The sequence below is a fragment of the Acinonyx jubatus genome, chromosome A1, assembly GCF_027475565.1.
Source record: "Acinonyx jubatus isolate Ajub_Pintada_27869175 chromosome A1, VMU_Ajub_asm_v1.0, whole genome shotgun sequence".
Classification (NCBI taxonomy): Eukaryota; Metazoa; Chordata; class Mammalia; order Carnivora; family Felidae; genus Acinonyx; species Acinonyx jubatus.
The window spans coordinates 99,366,921-99,390,972 of record NC_069380.1 but is presented as its reverse complement, the minus strand read 5'-3'; the positions used below and the strand labels follow the sequence as shown (position 1 = coordinate 99,390,972).

Below are 24,052 nucleotides of genomic sequence, written 5' to 3'. Positions count from 1 at the left end.
TTTGTAGACAATAATGTTAATTGGTAAACCAAGGAAATAAAATATCAAAGTTGAGCCGTGAACTTTTCTAAAATTTTTAAAAATCTCTGAAACCTTGTTTCCAGACTAAGATATATTAACCAGGGTAAATAATATTTACTTTCCAAGTTTTGTCTTTCAACAGAATAGGATTCCATGAGGTCAAATCTTATTTCAAAATAATAGTGTATGTTGTTTATATTAATACGTAATGCATTAATATCAAATAAACTGAATATATTTTTAAAAGCAATCTGAAATTTTAAAGAGATTACAAACTTTTTTTTTTTTAATTCCAAAACCTAAGGGTGCCTGGGGGGCTAAGTTGGTTGAGTGTCTGACTTCGGCTCAGGTCATGATTTCATGACTCATGAGTTATAGCCCGGCGTCAGGCTCTGGGCTGACAGCTCAGATTCTGTGTCTCCCTCTCTCTCTGCCCCTCCCCTGCCCACGCTCTGTCTCTCTGTCTCTCTGTCTCTCTCAAAACAAATAAACATTAAATTAAAAAATTAAAAAAGAAAAAAGAAAACTCCCCAAAACCTGTTTTGTAGTGAGGAACCATTTTCCCACATCTATATAGAACCATGAAGAAAGGTTTCTGTTGTTTGTTATACAACAGAATCTCACAAGTCAAAAAATTGCTGGACTCTCATATTTGCAATTTGTCTTTCAGGAAGAGAAGTAGAAAACTCAGTAATCACAGAAGCCAACTTAGCCAAAAAAGTAGATTTTAACCCTATTAATGAGAGCCCAATAGAAACTCCAATAATTTAAAGCAACTGTTAAATCTATGGGCATTTTTAAAAAGAAGTCTTAATGAAAACATAGTTTTTTAAAAAAAATCACTGGAAACTGTGTAAAGGCCTTTGAGATTTTTATACAAGCAGCAGTGTAATCTTTGATGACAAGGCAGAAGTGACATACAAGGAACTCACTTTTCTGGGAGGGTTTGGATGAAATCTGAGAAGAGGAGCAGAGACAAAAAGATAAGAAATGACTTTCATGGAAAATACTACATGTGCCAAATTAATACGTTTCTGAGAATGCCATTAACAAACAATGAGCATCCAAGATTTTGAAAACTGCACTCTGCCAATCGTTCATAAACCTTGTTGCTTCCAACACAGACATTAGATGAATCAGACATGGCCTGCGTCCGGGAGGGTATCAGTGGATGAGATCACAGTGTCTTGCTTTTTGGGAAACAAGGAGTCATCATCACTGACAGACCCTTCTTTCTGAGCAAGACAATCATTTGGTCTTCTGGTATGCAGCCAACAGACTGTATACAAACTCTTGGTTCGAACTACGGTTGGCCAAGTTTGCTAAGCAGTCAGTCTTTCTCGATGAGGTCAGGACAAACATCCTAGCTCCAGCTGGGCACAAACACAGAAGATGTGGCATCCTGCTGATGAGTGCCCTTTATTGAAGCCTGTCTGGGTCCTAACGACATTAAAGGCAAAACATATAAAAGCTGCTTACTGGTCACGCTAAGTGCAAAACCACTACAGAAGAAATAATATGTGTTTAATTAGTTCACATTCTTAATTAACCTCTGGAATCAAAAAGCACATCTATTAGTGGGGGAAAAGAAGATATAAAATGAGCACGGAAGATATCAGCCAAACTGAATTTAGACAGGGTAACCAAACATGAAAAGGGGGGACACTTTATATCAAGAAGACACAAAAGTACATGGGCTGAATCAGCAGAAAAACGTTGGAGCTGTAGCACACGTGGAGTAAAATAAAATCTAGGTTACCGTAACTGATGCGCTAGACCCACAGTTAATGTGTCTAACAAGGCTTTTTAGGATTAAAGAAAGTAAACAGCACTCAACACTGTAAGCAAGAATAAATACTGAATGTCTTAGCTATTCCATGATCTTTGGTGTTCTGGCTTCTGTTAAGCATCAAGAAATCCTTTGGTACCGCCCCAATCCATTCTCCCAACTTCACTGTGGGAGATCTCATCTTGTGCCTTCTCTTCATTCCACCTTCCCCTCTGGGGTCCACCTTTTTATCACAGAGTGATTTGAGACCTGTCTCCTAGCCCCGTCATACATATTATGCGACCTCTATGCTTTGGGGGCACCCATAACTCAAAAAAACCTAAAATGATATGGTTGTTGCCCAAAACCCACATAATTAAGATCGGTCACTGATGAGCTGTGAGTCAGAGTCTGAGCTAAAACGCAAAGATGATTTATAAGACTTTCCTAGTAATCAACAATGATTCAAGCTCAACTCTAATCCTTATAAACCCTTTCGAAGACATTATTCTTTGGGCACAAAAGGAATGCACACGAATCTAAACTATCAGAGCCACTCACTGTGCACCAAAATAAAATAAGAATATTAAAAAATTCTATCATCCCAGTTTTTGAAAAATCCATTAGCTGAAACTGAATTAAGAAAGAAACTATCTTCTGTTTTTGAAGGGAACTTACACAATTACCTCTGCTATCTCCTTCCTCTAAAACATATTAAATGCAAACGTATTTACATATTTACAAGTCTTTCAGTTAGGATAGACCCCTAACTTCAGACACTTCCATGGTTAACTTGCTCTAAATGCAAAAATACAACGTGACCAAGAAAATACATCTTGACACAGAGTAAACTTCCACTCTAGTTGAATGCAACTTTGAGATTCTCCCCACCATTTTGTCCTTCTCTGTCATCTCCTATTTAAGAACTACTGTCTTTCTAGTATCAGCGAAGTGTAATTCGCTTGGAGGGAATAATGATGCCTTTCTAAAGTTGCTCTTTCTAATAAAGAACATTCAGCTGATAGCAGTGCAAAAGGCTGTGGAAGTTGGGAGGTGTTCTAGAGGCTGGCCAGGAGGGCTGTGATAGGCAGATGAGCAAGACAGCCATGCCTAAGGAAGAGTTCCATCAAAAGCCTTATGGCTGGATGAAGCACCACAAGTTTAGGAAAGAGAGGGTACACTTGGGTGGCTTGAGTAGGCTGCATGATGGGATGGCACAGCAGAGGAAATGGGAAAGGTTGAGGTGTGAGGAGTCTGCAGAGGTCCTGCCTGCAGGGTCCTCAATCTCACAAAAACAAGTAGTACTGGGACGCTTTCTCTAAAGACAGCAAATGCAGGAGAGAAGACAAACTAAAGAAGTACCTTTCAAAATAGAGAAATGGGGAGCACCTGAGTGGCTCAGCTGGTTAGGCATCCGACCTCAACTCAGGTCATCATCTCATGGTCATGGGTTCGAGTCCTGCACTGAGCTCTCTGCTGTCAGCACAGAGCCTGTTTTGGATCTTCTGTCCCCCTCTCTCTGCCCCACCTCTACTCGTTCTCTCTCTCTCTCTCGCTCTCTTTCTCAAAAATAAAATAGACACTCAAAATACAGAAATGAGTTATGTTGCTCTCTCTCTTGTCAATAAAGACCTAATACGCGGGGCTCCTGGGTGGCTCAGTTGTTTGGGCGTCCGACTTCAACTCAGGTCATGATCTCATGGTTTGTGGGTTTGAACCCCGCATCAGGCTCTGTGCTGATGGCTCAGAGCCTGGAGTCTGCTTCGGGTTGTATGTCTCCCTCTCTCTCTGCCCCTCCCCTGCTTATGCTCTGTCTGTCTGTCTGTCTCTCTCTCAAAAATAAAGAAACATTACAAAAATTAAAAAAAAAAAAATAGAGACCTAATATGCTATCCTAGCTTTTTCAAATTTGACTTAGAACAGAAGGGAAAACCTTAGAAGCTTTTGATGTATTAAAAAAGGTATGAAGGGGAAAAAAATCATATCCTATCTTTTCTCTGGTTGTAAAGCTAACTGTTGGAAGTTTTCATACCTTTGTGGTGTACCATCAGTGGTACTCACTAGAATCTCACGGGAAGCTTTAAAGAGTTCACCTCAAGCTTCACCCCCTCAGAGGTTCTCATTTAAGAGAGCAGCTAGGGCATCAGTATTTTAAAAGACATCCCAAGTATTTTTTTAAATTTTTTTTTAACGTTTATTTATTTTTGAGACAGAGAGAGACAAAGCATGAATGGGGGAGAGTCAGAGAGAGGGAGACACAGAATCTGAAACAGGCTCAAGGCTCTGAGCTGTCAGCACAGAGCCCGACGCGGGGCTCGAACTCACGGACCGCGAGATCATGACCTGGGCCGAAGTCGGCCGCTTAACCGACTGAGCCACCCAGGCGCCCCCCAAGTATTTTTAAAGTGAACAGAGTTGAGACTCACTGTGCTAAATTAACATTCTAAGAGACAAATAAATACTTAGGGTTTTAAATGCAGGGGTCAACTGAGGCACATTCTATTCATAATTACAGGTGAAAGAGAATTTAGAGTGGTGGCTTTATAGAGGAGGTTTTCATTATGAGAGGAAAATTGGCAACAGGAGAAGGCCAATCCACTTTTTCAGGAAAATAGTGAAAAATATCATGTTGGTTTATTGTAAATAAATTCATTAAAAATTGTACCAGAAGTTTAAGCTATTATTGTGGCTTTGAACTGGAGCAAAGATTGAAACAAGGGTTGATTTTTCAGGACAAAATTTTTCTTTTCTGACAAAATTAGACAACAGTTCTGCCTGAATTACAACTGGCTAGAATTGCAAAGAATTCTCAAAAATGTCATTAATTTTCCCAAGAATGTCTTTATTATATTAAAAAAATTATTTTAGAGAGCCTGTGTGAGTGGGGGAGGGGGTTAGAGGGAGGGAGGGGAGAGACAGAGGGGAGAGAGAGAGAGAGAGAGACAGAGAGAGAGAGAGAGAGAAACAGGGAGAGAGAATCTCAAGCATACTCCTCGCATGGCACAGTCCCCAATGTGGGGCTGGATTCCATGATCCTGGGATCATGACCTGAGCCAAAATCAAGAGTTGGATGCTCAAGTGACTGAGCCATCCAGGCGCACCCCACACCCCCTACAAGAGTTTCTTTTACTCCTTGATTCCCAAATAATTCTCATATGAAACAACTAACTTATGTCCTCATCCATTTTTGTTCTCTCATTTTAAACTGTTCATTGATATAACTCTGATGGGTCCTCATTTATCAGTGTATTTACATGTGACTCATGCCATTTTTCAACATTAATTTCTTTGAACTAAAGAATACTGGCAGGGGCACCCAGCTGGCTCTGTCAGTACAGCATGCAACTCTTGATTGTGGGATTGTAAGTTCGAACCCCACATCGGGTGTGATTACTTAAAAAAATAAATAAAACCTTTACCAATAAACAAATAAATAATATTTGCAATCAACGTACTTTGTTGTATGTGCACTATTTTAGCTTCGGAGTTTTTTCATTAAATTGTTGTGTCTTACAATCATTCCAAAACTGATTAAAAGAGACATTAACTTGATGTGGTTTTAGAACGTTACTTTTTTAACTAGTTGTTTCTTCAGTGAACATTTTCCTCTTATGACAGCTCACCTTATAACTGAACTGGAGGACTCAGATGTTGAAGGCTTACCATACCACTTATTCAAGAACATCAAGGTAATGAACAACCATAATTCCCTAGACTACAATGTCCCAGAAAATGAAAGCCAGGTTTATATATCTTTTTTCCTTTAATGAACAAAGATATCGTAATACGAAGAAATAAACTTTGTAAATAGTAGTTTCCATGTTTCACATTTCTTTAAGCAACATATAAAATACATGGAAATTAAAAAATTTTCAAATGTAGGGCGCCTGGGTGTCTCAGTCAGTTGAGTGTCCAACTTAGGTTCAGGTCATGATCTCACTGCTCGTGAGTTCGAGCCCCACATCAGGCTCTGTGCTGACAGCTCGGATCCTGGAGCCTGCTTCGGATTCTGTGTCTCCCTCTCTCTCTGCCCCTCCCATGCTTGTGCTCGATCTCTCTCAAAAATAAATAAACACTAAAATAATTTTTTTTAATTAAAAAAATTTTTTTTCAATTGTATCTCAACTGTTAAAATATCTTGAAAGACAGACACAGTCCCTTGGAATTTAAAATAAGGGAGGGAATCCAAGAAACTTAAAATATGAACATAACCAATAATTAATATTTGCAGCATTTAAATATGGAAAATCACTTAATTTAAGAGGTAAAGGAAATTATCTATAATTTGGTTTGCTCATTACATGCTTGGTAATATTGAATATTCAAAGGCTGAGAAAAAAGTCAAAATAGGAAGGGAAACGCTTTCATTTTTATTTAAAAATTTTTAAAAATTTTTTAACGTTTATTTATTTTTGAGAGACACAGACAAAGCGTGAGTGGGGGAGAGGCAGAGAGAGAAGGATGCCTTTAAAAATTTTTTTTTAATATTTGTTTTTGAGAGAGAGAGAGAGAGAGACAGAGAGCAGAAGCAGGGGAAGGGCAGAGAGAGGGAGACACAGAATCCAAAGCAGGCTCCAGGCTCTGAGCCGTCAGCACACAGCCCAACATGGGGCTTGAATCCATGAACCCAAGATCATGACCTGAACTGAAGTCAGACACTTAACCAACTGAGCCACCCAGGTGCCCCTAATGTTTATTTTTTAAATAAAAAATGGTATCAGGGGAAAAATTAGGAAGAATGTTTCCCAAATTCAATTTTTCCCTCCCTTAAAGAACTTGACAGTTTTATTTCAGGCAAAAAAGCCTACGATACTTCTTCTTTTCACAATATTCTACAAATAAGACACAAATAGAATTGTTTGAATATGGTGGTCATTATTCCAAGGTGCCACTCTGAATGCATTATTTTAGTCAAAAACGTAACACATGTCTACAAATTGAGAACTTAATTACAAGGGAGACAAAGCAAAATTATTATTATTATTCTCATTTTTTTTTTTTACAAATGGAGGGTATGTACACATTATGTAAAAGTCCCAACGACTTTCCAATTATTTGCTAAAACAGAACATATTCTTATGCGTCCATGCTTTTGATTTCCGCATGCTCTACGCACATGCAAACACACATACACACACACCAGCACATGCTACTGTTATCTTTGCAGTCTGGCCTCGAGCACAGAAGCCTGTCAAGACACAAAAAAGAAATCATTCCCTAAAGCACTCCTACAACCAGTCAAAGAAAGCAGAGCTGGTAAACAGATGTTCTTTGCGGTAAGGATGCCATGATTGCCACTTTATCCCAGAAAGCTTTAGAAAGCATTTCTCACACAGACCTTCCAGAAAGCTGTAATATATTATGGATGACAAAGAATTCGTAGTCTATCTTTTCAAATAATTTGTGGGTACAATGAAGAAAGGTAAATAACACTGGCTTCTTGAAGGTTCTATTGAAGTACATTTTTTTATTTTTTGCTCTAGCTGCATTAAAACGTTATCTCTAATCTAATGATAAAAATTAGCTTGCTCACATCTGGGCATCATTCCTGGAAAGCTTGCCTCAAAACTCTGTTCTAATTATTTGGTAATATAGTTAATGTAATTGAAAAAAAAAAACCCTATACAATCCATTGACAAGTGCTTTCATTATATCAATAATTATATTTGTATCATTAGTTTCGCTTACAACCCCACAGTTCAAATATCTCAGTAGTCAATAACATGGCTATTAAAAGGTTTTAAAATTGACTTCTTGGCTTTATACTCCTCTGGACTGGACAGGTCAGAGGGCCTGCAAATAGATTATATCAGCCCTACTTTCATTTACCTAAATTCGAGTAAGTTATTAGGAAGGAATGTGAGAGTCCTCTTATTAAATGACAAGGAAGAAGATGTGTATTTAAGTGGCTACTGATTTAGCTGTCTAGATCATCTCTAATAATTGTACAGTTCTACAATGAATTAGTCTATAAATCCATGCTTTACAGAAGACAGGATATAGTTGAACTTATTAGTCAAACCGCCTTCTACTTTAGTGGAGAGAAAAGAGGAAGTTTCGTTTCAGTTTTGGAAAAATCATCAGCTATTTGAGACAAGTCCTATTCCCTCCTCTCTAAAGCTGGAATCCTACTTTTAACCTCACTTAGTGATGTTAATGTACTTAGAAAATATAAAGCCATACAGACCTAATCATGGGATAAATGAAATGTATTTTTGAGTTAAAAAAAAAAATGTCTCTGGGAGAATGAATGCTAAAGAACTACAAAAAATGCTACTGGCCAAACCATACATCGTAATTTTGTTGGGTATCCAAAAGTCGCGGGAGCAGGATTTTCTTGAATCTCTAGCACTTCCAGAAAGGCCTGGATAGATTCCAGGAAGAAAATCATTAGGAGGCAAGCTTTCCTGGAGGGCAGGGCCAGATCATATTCATCTCTGTGTCTCCCATATCACCTATTAGGATATTTTGTACCCAAGAGAAACTTAGCACGTCGGTTGGACTGCACATATTCCTAAAATGTCCTGTTATCAGACAGAATTTAAGGCAATGACAGCTCTGTCTTTTCTCTGTGTTCCCTATCACCTGCACTCATCTTATTATCATTATAAAACTAGGCCCAAAATCCTGACTCCAGGTATTGAGCGATGTTAAAATCCACGAGGGTAAGATAGGGTCTTACTATAATATAAATGGAGGATGGGAAGAACAATGGACAGAGATCGGCAAGGATCTGTCAGGGACACAATGTGTGACACTGGGTGGGTCAACTCTTCTCCAAGTCTCGGCAAATAAAGGCGCCAAATCCAGTCCTAGGGCTTCCCTGGACTCTTCGGGACTTTGTGTCTCTCTCTTCTATCTCGCCTATCTCGGGAAGCAGGTATGGAGAAAGAACAAAAACAAAACAAACCTAGTATGCTTAATCACTGTATCATCCCTTGTTTCAAAGTGAGAAACGTTAGGTTCTTTGAAAGACCTAAACAGGCGTCATAATTAAGAAACACTTGAGGGCACTCTAATCAGCCAACAACAATGAATTTGATAACAACACTTCGGGAAAGAGAAATTATCACAGCCCTTTCGTGGATGATACCAGTGAATTCTAGCATCTGCCCAGGGCCAGGTTGGTCATTCCTGTTACACAAAATTTCAGTGGTGTTCAGCTCACAGCCTGAAGAGGCTGCACCGTTCACCTTGCCGGGACACATGTCCGTAATTTTCAAGACTAAAACACATTTGGTCAAATGTGTATCTTTGCTATTTGCTAAGCTGAGAGCGTTTTAGCCCATTCATTTTTGGGGCCTCATAGCTAAGAGGAGGATTTTGTGCTCCATCTTTATGATGAAGGGCAGATTTCCTATTAAAGGCAACTCTTTTAATTCAAAAGACTGAGTGTAGTAAGGGGGCTTAAAAATAGTTGCAGTTGGTTACATTTAGGGGACTAAAAAGATGAGTACGAAACAAGAAAAGTTTGGAAAGTACAGAATGAAAGGTTAAGCTCTTAGTGGATAAATTATTATTTGCTCTCAAGTCCAAACTTCAGTGGTTAGTTCAGCAGCTACAAAATAAGTGTTCTTGTCCTTTTTTGCCTTCCAGGGAAGCGCCACCTAACTGCCTTTTCCTTACTGATGCATTTTTAGTGATGGTTTATACAAGAAATGTTGGTATTTTCCTATTGTCTTCTCACTTCATGCATCATCGGGGCTTCCTCTCCTTCCCTGACAGCTCAAAGCTTCCTCTCATCCAAAGCCATTGTTTGCTGGACATGAAAAATAGGCTCTAGTAAAACAAATTACTCAAATGAAGGCAAAAACTTCAATCTCATTTATGGAATAATTAATTATAAAACCATTAAGTGGAATTGTCATACTTGAAGCCACGCTTCCTCATTTAAAACTCTCAACAATTTATTTGTAGCTGTATTTGTGATCTTTAATATCCTGACTCTTTACCTTATTGTGGCAAGGGCCTCTAAATGATTGGCTCATTTAGCCAATAATTATTCATGGACCGCAAATTAGGTGCCAGACATTGATCTGTGCTCTGGCCTTATGGTACTGAATATAACGCAACTTACCTGCTCCCCTGTGCCTTACATTTTGATGGGGGAGAAAGTAAATATATAACTTTAGGGTGAGGAGGGGGCTACAAAGAAGAGCAAAGGAACCTATGGGAGATGGTCATCAGAGGTGAGCTACTTCTCAACAGAGTGGCTATAGAAGGCTTGGTAAGACCACACAGGGGTGGAGGTGTCTGAAAAGAAAAGACCAAACAAATCCATCTTGGCCTTAGATGTTAGCCATGTTCTCTACTCCAGCTTCGCCATCAAAGAGCGGACACTTTGATCGCTAACTGTGGTTTTTCATTTGGAGAACCACAAAACGATGGTTCTCATCCTGGAGTGATGTGTGCCCCTACGGGATGCGGGGCAATGTCTAAACGTTTCTGATCTTCACAACTGGGAGGAAGGTGCTGCTGGCATCCAGTGGGCAGAGGCCAGAGATGCTGCAGAACATACTACAATGCAGGGGGACAGCCCCACAACAACAAATGATCTGGCCCCAAATGTCAGGAGACCCGAGGTTGAGAAAGAAACTTTGTCTTCAAGGATGAGGCATGCTCGACCTCTCCCACACCCTCACTCCCTACTCAGGAGAAAACAAACAGCATAATATCCACTAAGAATATCCACACATGGGGCGCCTGGGTGGCTCAGTCTGTGAAGCGTCCGGCTTCGGCTCAGCTCATGATCTCACCGTTTGTGAGTTCAAGCCGCACACTGGGCTCTGTGCTGACACCCCAGAGCCTGGAGCCTGCTTCAGGTTCTGTGTCTCCCTCTCTCTCTGCCCCTCCCCAACTCACAGTCTGTCTCTTTCTCTCTCAAAAATAAATACATGTTAAAAAAAAAAAAGAGTATCCAAACAGAGGGGTGCCTCGGTAGCTGAGGTGGTTAAGCATCTGACTTTTGATTTTGACTTGGGTCATGATCTCACAGTTTGTGAGATCCAGCCCTGTGTCAGGCTCTGTGCTGACAGCATGGAGCCTGCTTGAGATTTTCTCCCTGCTTCTCTCTCTGCCCCTCCTCAACTCTGAGTGTGCTCTCTCTCTCTCTCTCTCTCACTCTTTCTCTCAAATATTAAAGAAAAAAGAATAGGCGTGTCTGGGTGGCTCAGTCGGTTACGCATCTGACTCTTGATTTTAGCTCAAGTCATGATCTCATGGTTTGTGAGTTCGAGCCCCATGTCAGGCTGCGTGCTGACAGTGGGATGCCTACTTGGGATTCTCTCTCTCCCTCTCTGTCTGCCCCTCCCCCACTCTCTGTCTCTCAAATAAATTCAAAAAATTAATAAGAAAAGATTATCCACGCAGGGGCGCCTGGGTGGCTCAGTTGGTTGAGCACCCAACTTCAGCTCAGGTCATGATCTCACGATTCGTGGGTTCTAGCCCTGCGTCGGGCTCTGTGCTGACCGCTCAGAGCCTGGAGCCTGCTTCAGATTCTGTGTCTCCCTCTCTCTCTGCCCCTCCCCTGCTCATGCTCTGTCTCTCTCTGTCTCAAAAATAAATAAAAACATTAAAAAAAAAAAGAATATCCACACAGAGAGTGATGAACCACTAAATTCCACTCCTGAAACCAATATTACACTACATGTTAACTAGAATTTCAATAAAAATTTGAAAAAAAAAAAAAAGAATATCCACACAGAACTTATTCACGAAACAATCTTAGTGATGGATTAAAGCAAGATATAACTGGGGCAACTGGATGGTTCCATCCATTGACCATCCAACTCTTGATTTTGCTCAGGTCCTGATCCCAGGGTTTTGGGTCATGGAACTGAGTCCTGTGTTGGGCTCCATACTGAGCATGGAGCCTTCTTGAGATTCCACCCCCCGCCCCGTCTCTCTCTGCCCCTCTCCCCTCTGCGCATGCTCTCTCTCTAAAATAAAAAATAAATAAAATAAAATAAAAATAAAGCAAAATATAATTACTAACATTTCATTACTTCAGATAAAATAACTGCTTATATATAAAAGCCAGACTCTTTTTCTTTCAAATATCCTGTAACTACACTTTGCAGTAATTTCAATAGTCCCCAGTTCAAATTACTGAATTTTTAAAAAATGTGTTCCTCCCCTAATGGGATGTTTCTAGTGGAGCGAGAGATCTGACAGCACTGATTGCAAGGAGGGTGGGGAGATGAAGAAAAACATGAGAAAATGACTTGTCCGGCAGGAGTTTAGTTCCCTAAGCAAATACGTGGCTCTTCACAACAAAGAAGCAAGGAGAAAATGGTGCTTGACTGACTTAGTTTGACAGCCAAGCGCCTAAGTCGGTTTCCACATTAAAGATTCAGTTTTTACTGTTTCACTGGCAAAACTGGGTGGTACGAAAAGCTTCTATAATTTTAACTCATGAACATATTTGCTAACACTATTTTAAGATGCCATCTGCCATGGCATCTCTTAGCGTTCAAATGTAACCACAAGTTTGAGAGGGAGGGAGAGAAGAGATTCTGTTGCTTACTTGAGGCAAATATGGAGATAGTTTCACACATCTACTGCAAAAATCACTTAGGAACCATCTCTAAGAACAACATATATATCTTAAACACTCTGCCGCTGGAAAAACAGCAAGGCCTGCCGTCATATGGTTGCCATGAAAACAAGTGACAGAATAAGGAAGCTAACGCCGTGGAATGCACGTATGCACTGGTGAGGGAACAAGACAGTTGGGAGGATATATGGCTGAGCTTTGAAGCCGGGATTGAGTCCACTTACCTGAACAATAATTATGGGCGAGTTCCGTGACTTCTTTATAAGCCTTGCTGCTTCCTCTGTAAATTGGGGATCATGGTCATCAGAGTGTCCCCAAGGACTATCATGAGGCTTAAAAGAGACACCATCTGAGAACAGGTGCACTTGACCAGGCCCGCCATATACTTCAATAATGACTGACAGCTACAAGTGGATTGAAATGAACCTGCCTTTTCTTTAGCATCCAAATCCATATCCAACTATCTGAATCATAGTAAAGAGATGCCAGATATTAGCTTGCTGGAGGCCTTCGAAGCCTGCCACGGTGTCATCCCCGTGGGCACTACATAAGGACCTAGGCACTGGGGAGCAGTGGATCCTATAGCGGGGAGAGCAGGGCAGTGCTGGTTCCACCCCCTAAATCGCCCAGCTTAGTCTTCTCTACCCTTTGACCTAAGTACTTGGGCAACAGACAATAGTGGATCAACCATGAAGGAGAAGAGTAGAAGAGGAGGAGAGGAAAAAAGTCAAATAATGGTAACTTTGGGTATATTAGTATCGATGCTGGTAATCGACAGCCAGATCAGTGTGAGAATATGCAGCTAAAATCCCAAACATCCCACACATCTCCAACCACAGGAGGGAGGAGTTCAGTTCCACTCTCCACGAGGCAGAGGTGGCTTGGAGGCAGAAAACTTATTTTATTTAGGTTTGCTAGAGAAACCGTGTTCAAGTTTCATCTTACACTCCTTTAACTCTTGATTCTATGACACAATCAAGAAGTGAATTTATGAGAGACAGAGGACTCTGGTAATTCAAGACGGGGTACTGTTTATGGAAGCGCTGTCTACTGCCACCACACCACCGCATATCTCCTTCTATTCAGCATTTCCAAGATAGCAGGGGTGGGTTTCAAATGGTGGAGGCTGCCCAAAGATTACGGTTTCCTCCAGAACCCCAAGAGACAAAGACTGTTACTGCTCTTCTGAAGAGTTCCTGAAGGCATCAAAGTTCTAATGTGTCAAGAGGCGTAGACGATCCTACTGGTTTCCAAACAACAGCGCAATATAAGCTGGAGGATCAGTGCAGTTGTCTGAGTACAGAGTTTAAACAGAGTTCGTTTAAAATCTGGGATTGGGTTAATTTCCAAAAGATTAAATCCGAGTCTTTAAATGGGTTGCCTTTTTAACACTGTAAACAGCTGAAAGGCTTACCAAACTGGGAAACACATTGTTCCTTTTATAGAAAAAGTACCACAAAACCAAACAAAACGAACACTGCTTTGAATAATGTCAGCTTTTATACTTCAGAGGTTGCACTTGTGATTTTTATGTATTAGCTAGAAAATACCAATGACTAAAGAAGCCGACTCATTTAACTGACCACAGTGTGTTACCCCCGACGACTGAAAACAACTGAAGTTTCAAAATCTTCGCCAAGGCCAGGGAATTGCGATTGCTCAACCTGTAAGCTCTGTATACTTCTCTTTCAACGCTCTAAAAATGCACCGTGTCAGTTTTAAGAGAGACAAGGTGCTGATTATCCTCAATGGTTAGCCAAGACATAAAGTCGAAATTTCTGGCACTACAGATTGTAACTTTAAATATGTCCTTCCTTATGGTGAAGCAGGCTCCTGGGGTTGAAAGGAAGGGAGGGGTGGCGGGCCAAAAATGCATTAAAAAGCATTTTTCTTCCGTCTTAGACCATGATCGCTTGATTCAATTTATGAATGCCTAATCTCTGTTTAAGCTTAAATTCTAAGGTACTAAAGCTAATTTATGAAAGCTCTCATGTAAGCAGCCTGAAAAGCAGCTTAATAAACAGGTATTACTTCACCATCAGCAAGTGCCTAATAAATGTGTCTAGACACAGGTGACGAGGCAGTAAAATTTCCTTCAAGATTTCCACGGCATTGTAAGATCACGTGCTACTTATACTGACATACAAGTGTGCATATATTTTAACAGGAGGGGTCAGTGAAATTATGTTTGTAGGACAAAGTAACAGTAAACATTGGCGCTAACATGCACGACTGACGTAGCTGAATACTTGAAGGGCAGATCACCCAATGTTCCAAGCTCAAGACTGCTGTAAATATTCTGAAAACCATTCCTCTGCTCTGAAGTGTCAACATCCCTCGCTGGTCTGTTGCCCATGTTTTTTGATGAAGGAAGCTACCCAAGCGAGGGAAGGGAGAGGTCTGTGTGCGAAGAAATCGGCATGATTCTTCACTCCTTCAACTCATCCCCATTCACATCCTCCACGTAACTGTTACCAGGTAACTTGGCGCCAATGAGGGGGAACCATGATGGTTCCCTGTGTTCACATATAGAAGAAGGGAACTGTGCTGCAGGGTACCATTTACGTTGGGCCTTCAGTATTTCAAATAACTCAATTGCATCTCGACCCCGCCTCATCCATCACAGCTTGGAGAAGCACAGCGGAATTCCCATGTCCTCCACCGAACAACCAACATGAAACCCAACACATGGAAAAAATACCTCAGGTGCAGCGGGGAAAAGAATCTTCCCGCAGTTTCCAATTCTAAGTAGGCTTCATACAGTGTCCATTTCTGAACTGCCTGTAAGGGCAATTTATGAGCTCCTGATGACTATACCATATTGTGCTCCCAAGAAGAAAAAGGTAATCGTAGTTTGGCTCCTTGTTGGCATTCCATTTTTTATAGATTATTATATGGTCTTCAAGCTGGGTTGAGTCTGAAATTAATATAATTAACCTCCTGCTCGGCTACACACATCTATTTTCCACTCCCATTCATCTTTTCTCTCTGCCCCTGAAGGCAGACTTGGAAAGGAAAAAAACCGATGTTCGGGGGTCTAACATTCGTTGCTGGTTCCCAGACTTCTGTTCTAGAAGCCAGTATCAGTCGAATGTGAAAACAACTTGAGAAATCACAAGAGACCCTTTACAGCCAGCCGGTTTGCTTTCCACAAAGAGCACTTACACTTTCTGTTCAAAATGTTATAAAAACATATCAAGGATATCAGACAGACAAATGGTCAGATAAAAACAGGCTACAAAGGCTTGAAACAAGACAGGAAATCTCATACTGAGGTTAAGTGGGAAGGAGGAGATGTAGTATCCAATTTTGGACCAATCAATAATAAAAGACAACATCCCAAATAAAACAGGATTCCACACCTTCCTTCTTTAAAAAAAAATTTTTTTTTTAATGTTTATCCATTTTTGAGAGACAGAGACACAGAATATGAGCAGGGGAGGGGCAGAGAGAGAGAGGGAGACAGAGAATCCGAAGCAGGCTCCAGGCTCCGAGCTGTCAGCATGGAGCCCATCGTGGGGCTTGAACTCATGAAATGGGAGATCATGACCTGAGCCAAAGTTGGACGGTCAACCGACTGAACCACCCAGGGGCCCCTGCATCCCTTCCTTATTTGGCTAAAAAGTAATACACATGGCTTTAACTAGAAAACTGGAGAGATGTTGGTTTGAAGGGTTTTTTGGTGGCTTGTTTTTGTTTTTGTTTTTGTTTTTGTTTGGAACACTTGAAGAAAATTTAAGGAAAACTATCCAAAACTGGTTTTCATTCTCTTTTGAAGTTTCTATTAAGGTAATTATTTTCCTTGTATTGGCATCCCATGAATGTAAAATGGAAGACAACCCAGGACTCCAGTTTCCATGACTTAGATGAGAATGTGAACACAGGAGGCCTCTGGGCCACATGTATTCCACATAAGGGACTGATCTGGCCCACTTGGTCCTCTAAAAATAAGGAATTTTACAAAACCATCATATTTTTGTCTTCTCTTAAAAATCAGACATGGAGAAACTGTGACTAACTTTCCCAAATGATCACAAACCCTGCTGCCTCCTTCAACCCATACCTACACCATTCAATTTGTCAGTTTCCACCACGATACCAAGTCCCCCTTCTGGTATCCAAGTAACTTCCTGTCTCTGTACTCCCATGACTTTTGTACTCCTGCCCTTGAAGAAGAGGTGCATGTGAGTTCTGCTATAAACTCTTATGCTTAGCCCATAAAGAAGTCTTAGGAAATGAGCCTTCCCTTGAAGACTTGGGCCAACAGACTTGAATGACACACAAAACCTCATTTAAATACTATAGGGATCTAAAATAACGTTGTAACTCGAAAGTCTTTATTGAATCATGTACATTATATATGAGTTTTGAAATATTTTATTAGTACTTCATTTCTGACTTCACTGTAGGGGGAAAAAGAGAATTCAAAGACATCTTTAATTTGGTTCTTATTCATAAAACTTTACAAATTGCCAGTGTCACCAGAAGTTAATAATATGCATACATAAATATGAAATAGTCTTACTCCAGTTCTGTGACCATCTTAATAGCCAGAATAGTAAAAAAATAATAATAAATCCTTAGCTGGTCTTGAGTGCAGCACTAGTAGTGATAATCCAGTTTAGATTAATACAAATAAATTGTGAATGTGTATTTTTAAGCTGACTTGTGATTGTTAATGAACACACATGCAGGTATGTGTGTTCATGATATATTCAAATCCCTCTATGTGTATACAAAAATGTCCTCTCTTCTGTATTTCAAAAAGCAAACATATTGTCACCTGTTTTTAATACTAAGATCCCATATAACTTATAATGCAGAGTTATACAGTATATACACGGAATGCTGCATCAATCATGCAAAAATATGTGTTCCATCCAGCTGTTCCGGAACCTCCATTAAAGATCCGAGCTGAACCCAAAGACACATGAATAAAGTAATAATTACTTGAGAAAAGACATAAAATACTTCACACTGAGATTATTTGTCATTTACTTCGTTACATCAAAGAAGATATGTGACTAAAAATACTATACTGATGGGGCACCTAGGTGGCTCAGTCGGTTGAGCCCCCCATTCGTGGTTTCAGCAGGTCACGATCTCATGGCTCGTGACTTAGAACCCTGTCTGGCTCTGTGCTGACAACACGGAGCCTGCTTGGGAGTGTCTGTCTCCCTCTCTCCCTCTGCCCGTTCTCTGCTCACATGCATTCTCTCTCCCTCTCTCTCTCTCAAAATAAACATTTAAAATTTAAAAAAAAATCCATATATTTAAAAAGTAAATAAAGATGGTATGACGGCTCTCATTCTGATTTTTTACTGTAGAAGGTGAAAAATTGTAGGCAAATCTGACAGACATCTTAAGGTCCTCTTGGACCGTCTGACACAAGCAGTGCCCTATTAAACTAAGCAAAGGAACAAGAGAACCTTGGCGGCTTTAATTGTGTTGTGAAACAAACTGAAGGAAGCCGACTGTCACAGGGCAATGCGGGTGTTGCATCATTTGTAACCTGATTCAACTATGGGGAGCGGTCAACCATATCCTCGCAGAATATGAACGCACTGTGAGAGAATACAGTTCAGGCATTCTAACCCAAGGAGAAACCCACAGGAAGTTATTCTAATTTAAATGAGGTTTAAATTCATTCCCACAGTCACATACTTCAAGTCTATATGCTTCCATTTTTCCTAGTGGCAACTCTAATGATTTCTTTCTACCAGTTCCAAAATTTCATCATCAATAAAATGATTATAATGTAGAGTCATTTAAAGGTTGGTTTGTTTCTGTACTTACCACACACACAAACACACACACACAGAGTTTTTTTTTTCCCCATGTTAATTCCACTGAAGGGGAAATCAAGTATGGGCTCTAGAATCAGTACACCCAGCTTCCCCTCTGACTCCTACATTTTAGCATCAGAAATTTCCTTTACCTGCTATCTCATCTACTAAGTGGGGCAGAAGGACAAGGCAGAAGCCTAGAAGTGACCCTTTTCACAGGATGCTGGGCCACTGCCATCAGCTCTAAAGTCTTGATAGGTGGGCATAAACACACTTGCTTTTTATCTGCAGAAGTTGTGGCAAGGGTCAAAGGCGATAAACACTCAGTTTAAATATCAAATTTCTGCGGTGAGGGAGAACAAAACTCTAGATAAGGAAACCTCATTAAAACGAAGGTAGAAAGTTGTCTGGTGAAACAGAAAATCTTTGGCTAAGGTTCAAAGATTAGAACTAACCACAGAGCACAGGACCAAGAAAAGGGCTTTGATTTGGGCAGATTTGATTTAGAGTCATGACTACACCACTAATTAGCTGTATGATCTTGGAGCAGTCACCTGACCTCTGTGACTCTGTTTACATAGCAGTAGAATCCGGACTACATTCCCTTCCTTCCAGGAGAGTTACACAGATTAAATACGTTAAGTTCCCGATACAGTGCATAACTCAAAGTGGCTCTGTCTATATTACACATATTCTCTTGCACGCACACACACACACACACACACACACACACACATATTCTCTTGGTCACCCATATGTAATTAAAGATAGGGCCTCTTTCCCTTTTCTTTGCAAAAAAAAAAGACTTATTCAAATAACAAGAATTACTCTTAGCTTTCTCTGTAAAATGAAAACTTGGTCACACAAGATATAATGGAAATGTCAAGAAGAAATTGTAGATATTACTCTTTTTATTATTTCCAGTGTGTTCCTAAAACTTCAAAATATTTTAGCATTTAGTAATTGTTTAGTAATAACAGTAACAGTTTAGTAGTAGATGGCACGAGTGTGTTCCCCTTGCTCCCCTTGCAAGACTGGATGATTTCCTTCCTCAGCTGCTGGCAGCGCTCAGCTGTCACCTTTCTCAGGGAACTGCCCCCTGGCTGGCGGGAGCCACCTTCTAGGCACAGCCTGCATCCAATAACTGGGTGGCACAGAGTTACAGAGGCTGGGCCTCCTTGTCCCAACTCTCTAACACTGCTGAGAGGCCCTCCTGGCTTCAGAGCTCTCCACCAGCTGGATGAGGCCTTTGGTGAGACTGCATCAGGGCACTGCTATTTCTGCCCACTTCTGCTTCCTTCCCTTCTTTCCACAGGGGTTGATCTCAAAAGAACTCTCTAATAAACTGCCTGCACAGACTCAGTTTCCAGGGGAGTCTAGTCCAGAGAAACCACGTGCCAAAACTCAGTGTGCTTTATTTCTGTATCTTTAACTTTTTTAATGTCTATTTTTGAGACAGAGAGACAGACAGACAGAGCATGAGTAGGGAAAGGGAAGAGAAAGGGAGACACAGAATCTGAAGCAGGCTCCACGCTCTGAGCTGTCACCACAGAGCCCAACGTGGGGCTTGAACCCACAAACTCTTGAGATCATGACCTGAGCTGAAGTTGGGTGCTCAACCAACTGAGCCACCCAGACACACATTCCCTTTTTTTTTTCAATTATTTTAATGAGAGAGAGAGAGAGAGAGAGAGAGAGAGAGAGAGAGGAGAGGAGGGGAAGAGAGAGGCAGACACAGAATCCAAAAGTGTGCTTTAAAGGTTTCTGAGATCAGGCTTCCTATGCCATCATAACTGAAACATCTTTTATTTGTCCAAACAGGCCGTGTGTCTGCTATCTCTACAGCCACAAATGGGTACTTTGAGTTGAGAAAGAGAAAAAAAGCCAAATGATCAGTTTTGCTTATTCACAAAATTAAACAGTTAATAGAACTGAACAGTTACTGAGACATCGTAAAGACAAAACCTTAGATATGGCATGTGATGAAGCCTGTCTTTTAGGTCCTTGGCAACTGTTCAACTCAAACTTCTCTAGAGAGCTGTTTCCCCCACCCACGCCCCCCCCCAAACATATTCCATTAACGATGAATGTTAGAACATTAGGTTTTGTTTTTATCTGAAATAAAATTAAACAGTATCTTGCTTGTAAAAAAAAAAAAACAAGGAAATAGGAAACAGTCTTGAAAATAGGTATTTGGGTTGCCTTGAAGTGTTCCTCTCACCCTTTCAACTGTGTTAGTTGTTAATAGTGAAAGTGCTTTGTCAAATGCATTTTGAAGTACCTTCTGGCCAAACCTACCCTGATTGAATAATATCGCTGGCAATTTAATAACAGTTCTTGAAAACTGAAGGAACTAAACCCACACCTATAGGGTCAATATCCCTTTTGCCCAAGGGGACTAATTTGAAGGAATAATCCACCAATTACTGGACACTTATCCCACATCAGCGCTTTACACATTTGAACGGTGGTGACAAGGAAATATTCCATATGCTAGTTAATCTAGGACCACTGCAAAGGTACATATTAGCACATTTTTTAATAAGATATTTCTCTTTTTCTTAAAGTTTATTTATTTTGAAAGAGAGAAAGTGTGCAAGCCGGGAAGGGCGGAGAGAAAGAATCCCAAGCAGGTTCCGTGCTGTCAATGCAGAGCCCGAAGCAGGGCTCAATCTCATGAACCACAAGATCATGACTTGAGCCAAAATCAAGACTCATGCTTAACCGAATAAGCCACCCAGGTGCCCCAATTAGATATTTTTCAATTACAAAAGAGAACTTTGAGAAGAAAATTTTTTTCTAATATGAATCCACATTTTCCAGATAAGGCTTCGCTATTAAAAAAAATCTTCTCTAATCCACCCTATGTTTTCCCTCCCTCAATTTTACTACAGCTAATCCCACTGACATGAACTCGTGTGTCCTCTTGAACTCCTCACCTCCCCGCTGGACCTTTCCTGAGTATGAATTACTCAGACGCTGGCCTTGAGCAAAGACCTGCCTGCCAACTCATTCATACAACAAATAGTGAAACTCTTATAAATCATCTGAATTTGTCACCCATGTCTGAAAGGGACAACAGAGTGCAGTGATCAAGAGCACGGACTTGGATCTAAGGTGCACAGGCTCGAATTCCAACTGGGCCTCTTGTTAGCTGTGTGACTTGAGCAAGTTACTTTAATTTTCTATGCTATCATTTAAAATCTACATAACGGAGATGTTAATCATTCCTACCTCACTGGGTTATTGTGAAGATTCAATTTGCTAACCTGTGTCAAGCACCTGGGACAGCGCCTGCACACAGTACGTACATGTTTGCATTTATTAGTTCACCATTCTATTGTCATTTTTCTGGAGTTCCTCTTCTTGTAACTTCTTCGGAGAATGCGCCTTCTATGGCATCCTCTCCTGGCACTACCTGGCTCATTCTCTTGATTCACTTCTCTCCTCTTCACAAAGCTCAAGTTGTCCACATTAATCTGCTCTTTCTTGGGGCTACCGTCGCCTCTATGTTTTCACCATAGTATATATCCCACCCTTCGTGGCTTCTGACTTCCTAACTGTCCTCCGTCTCAAAACATTTTATTCGCGGCCGAAGAGAACACGTAAAATGTACTAACATGGATGGTAGATCTCAATTCAGAACCTGCAAGATATAGAATATGTAGGACTGGAGCTGGTTTTTTAAAATGAGTTATATAGTAAGTTAGGCAGTAAGATGCCTCTGTTAAATTTGGTAGGGAGGCACCATAAGAGCTTGAGTGCGTGGTAGAAAAACTAGAATGTAAGATGTCAAGTTTCAAATAAAAACCATGGACTTGAATTCTGAAGAGCCCATGGCTTTATGGTAAATGGTCTCTGTCAACAAAGAGCCTTTATTTCTACTTCACCAAATGTCATGGTCAACGATTTCAGCTCTGGCTTGAAGAGGTCCTGAGATCTTCAGGACTGTGTGTGGTGCAAAGGACTCTATCTTGCTTTTACAATAGCTACTGTGTTTTGGCTATACGAGGCAGGCGGTAGTGAAACCTAGTGGGAGTTAATAAACAGAGTAGATAGGACTCGACAAATACCTAACCAACAAATAGGTTCCATGATAATGTGACATTTTTATAGTCACATTTTTAAACCATAACAGCGCTTGAATGGTATGCATTATAGTATTTCAATTTAGTCATTTATCTAAAAATGAGTTTTATCTTGGCTCATAAATAAACAGTGACATTCCAGAAATTTGAAAAGCTCAGCTTCACCTTCTGCTGAAAAGCTCATTTTACAATTACAGAAACACATGCCCTTTTGTGCCATGTTGCTTAATCTTTGATTTATGGCTCCTATCTTTGCGCTAAACTCTTTCTGTAAACTACACAGAGTTTGTACAAGCTCAGCTATTTCATTCTTACTTCTAATCTTAATGGGTTATTTTCTCCCTACAGTGGCAACGTCTCTCTACGCAACAGGTCAGGGAAAAAGTATTCACTCTTAGTTTACCAAATGCTATTTAGTGTCTTATAATGTTCTCAGAGTCTGAAGTAAGTAATGCATTTCCCTAAAAGCCTTGGCTGGCTCTTCCAGAAAGGTTTTTCTCTTCTGTCCCAGAGCCTTCTAGTGCTTGCTCCAACATGCCTTGCAGCAAAGCCCTTTTGGGAAATGGCGGCCCACTCTCTCTCCTTTCTGCACTTCATTTTGACCAGGTTCCCTCAGCCAGGAAGCTAGCTTACTTGGCACATCGGAATGGTTTCTCTGGGGGTGCATGGGTGGCTTAGTTGGTTAAGCATCCAACTCCTGGTTTTGGCTCAGATCATGATCTCATGGTTCCATGAGCTCGAGCCCCACATTGGGCTTCACGCTGATGGTGCAGAGCCTCCTTGGGCTTCTCTGCCTGTCTCTCTCTGTCAAAATAAATACATAAACTTAAAAAAAAAAGATGGCTTCTCCTCCAGTTCCATCTCTCTGCCGTTCAGTGGTGACACTCAGGTGTTGAAAGAGTTGCCCTCCACTTCTCCCACAGTCTATGTACAGCTCTAGGTCTGGTCACATACCTCAGGGATGCTGGAGGAGTCTTTTACAGCAGTGTACTTAATCTGAGGGAAATCTGGGTCTTGCTCAAGGTCTACGATGATGAGAAAAGCACAGGTTCTTATGTCTTCCTTCACCTGGATCCCCACATTACACACCTGGCAGGTGTACTTCCAGGACTGTGCTCTGGGCTTGCTGCGAATGACTTGTTTCATTACAGATGCATTTTCTTCTCTGTTTTTCACTACTCCTGCTGTCATGTGGAAGGTGGCAAGAAACGTACTTTTACTCCATCATTTTTAAATAGAAAAGTCTTTGTAAAAACTTTCGTGAAAACATAAAAAGGTACTGGTGATACAATACTAAGCAAAAAAAAAAAAAAAAAAAAAACGCAGGGTACAAAATAATATAATCTGAGACGACACCTAACTATGCTATCGAATGCATGAAAGGAAGAACACACCAGAATCTGAAATCGTTGCCTCAGAGTTGGGAGAGTGATTTGACATTTTTCCATTGATTCTTCTTCACATTTCGCAAGTTGTGTTTTGCGTGTCCATGAACAAGCAACCCAACATATTCAGCAAACAATATTTACGAAAACACATTTATGTGGCTGCACAACATTTTTAAGACTCTCCACTAAGCACAGGCTGCCATATGCACACTTACTCATTCAACAAATATTTACTGAATTTCTGTGATGGGCCAGCCACTCTGCTCACTTTGGGGAGTATAGCTGTAAACAAAGGGAAGTCTTACACAGCTCGGCTTACGTTCAGGTGGGGGTGACAGACAATACAAATCAAATAAACATAGGATATGTTAAGATGGGGTGGTAAAAGAGAAAAAAATAACAAGGTAAAGGTACAGAGAATGTCAGCAAATTGAGAGAAGAAACCA

At 40.6% G+C, this 24,052-nt stretch overlaps 1 protein-coding gene across 7 annotated transcripts in view; it reads right to left on the bottom strand.

Annotated features, from left to right (window-relative positions):
* Positions 1–24,052, bottom strand: part of SNCAIP (synuclein alpha interacting protein) — a 157,453-nt gene that overhangs the window by 112,499 nt on the left and 20,902 nt on the right. Inside the window, exon 2 of one of the 7 annotated variants that reach the window (XM_053220254.1) lies at positions 23,173–23,402. The exons of the other annotated variants lie outside the window; for them this stretch is intronic. The gene's annotated coding sequence lies outside the window, so the exon portion shown is untranslated. The remainder of the gene's footprint in view (positions 1–23,172; positions 23,403–24,052) is intronic. 7 annotated transcript variants of the gene reach the window in all.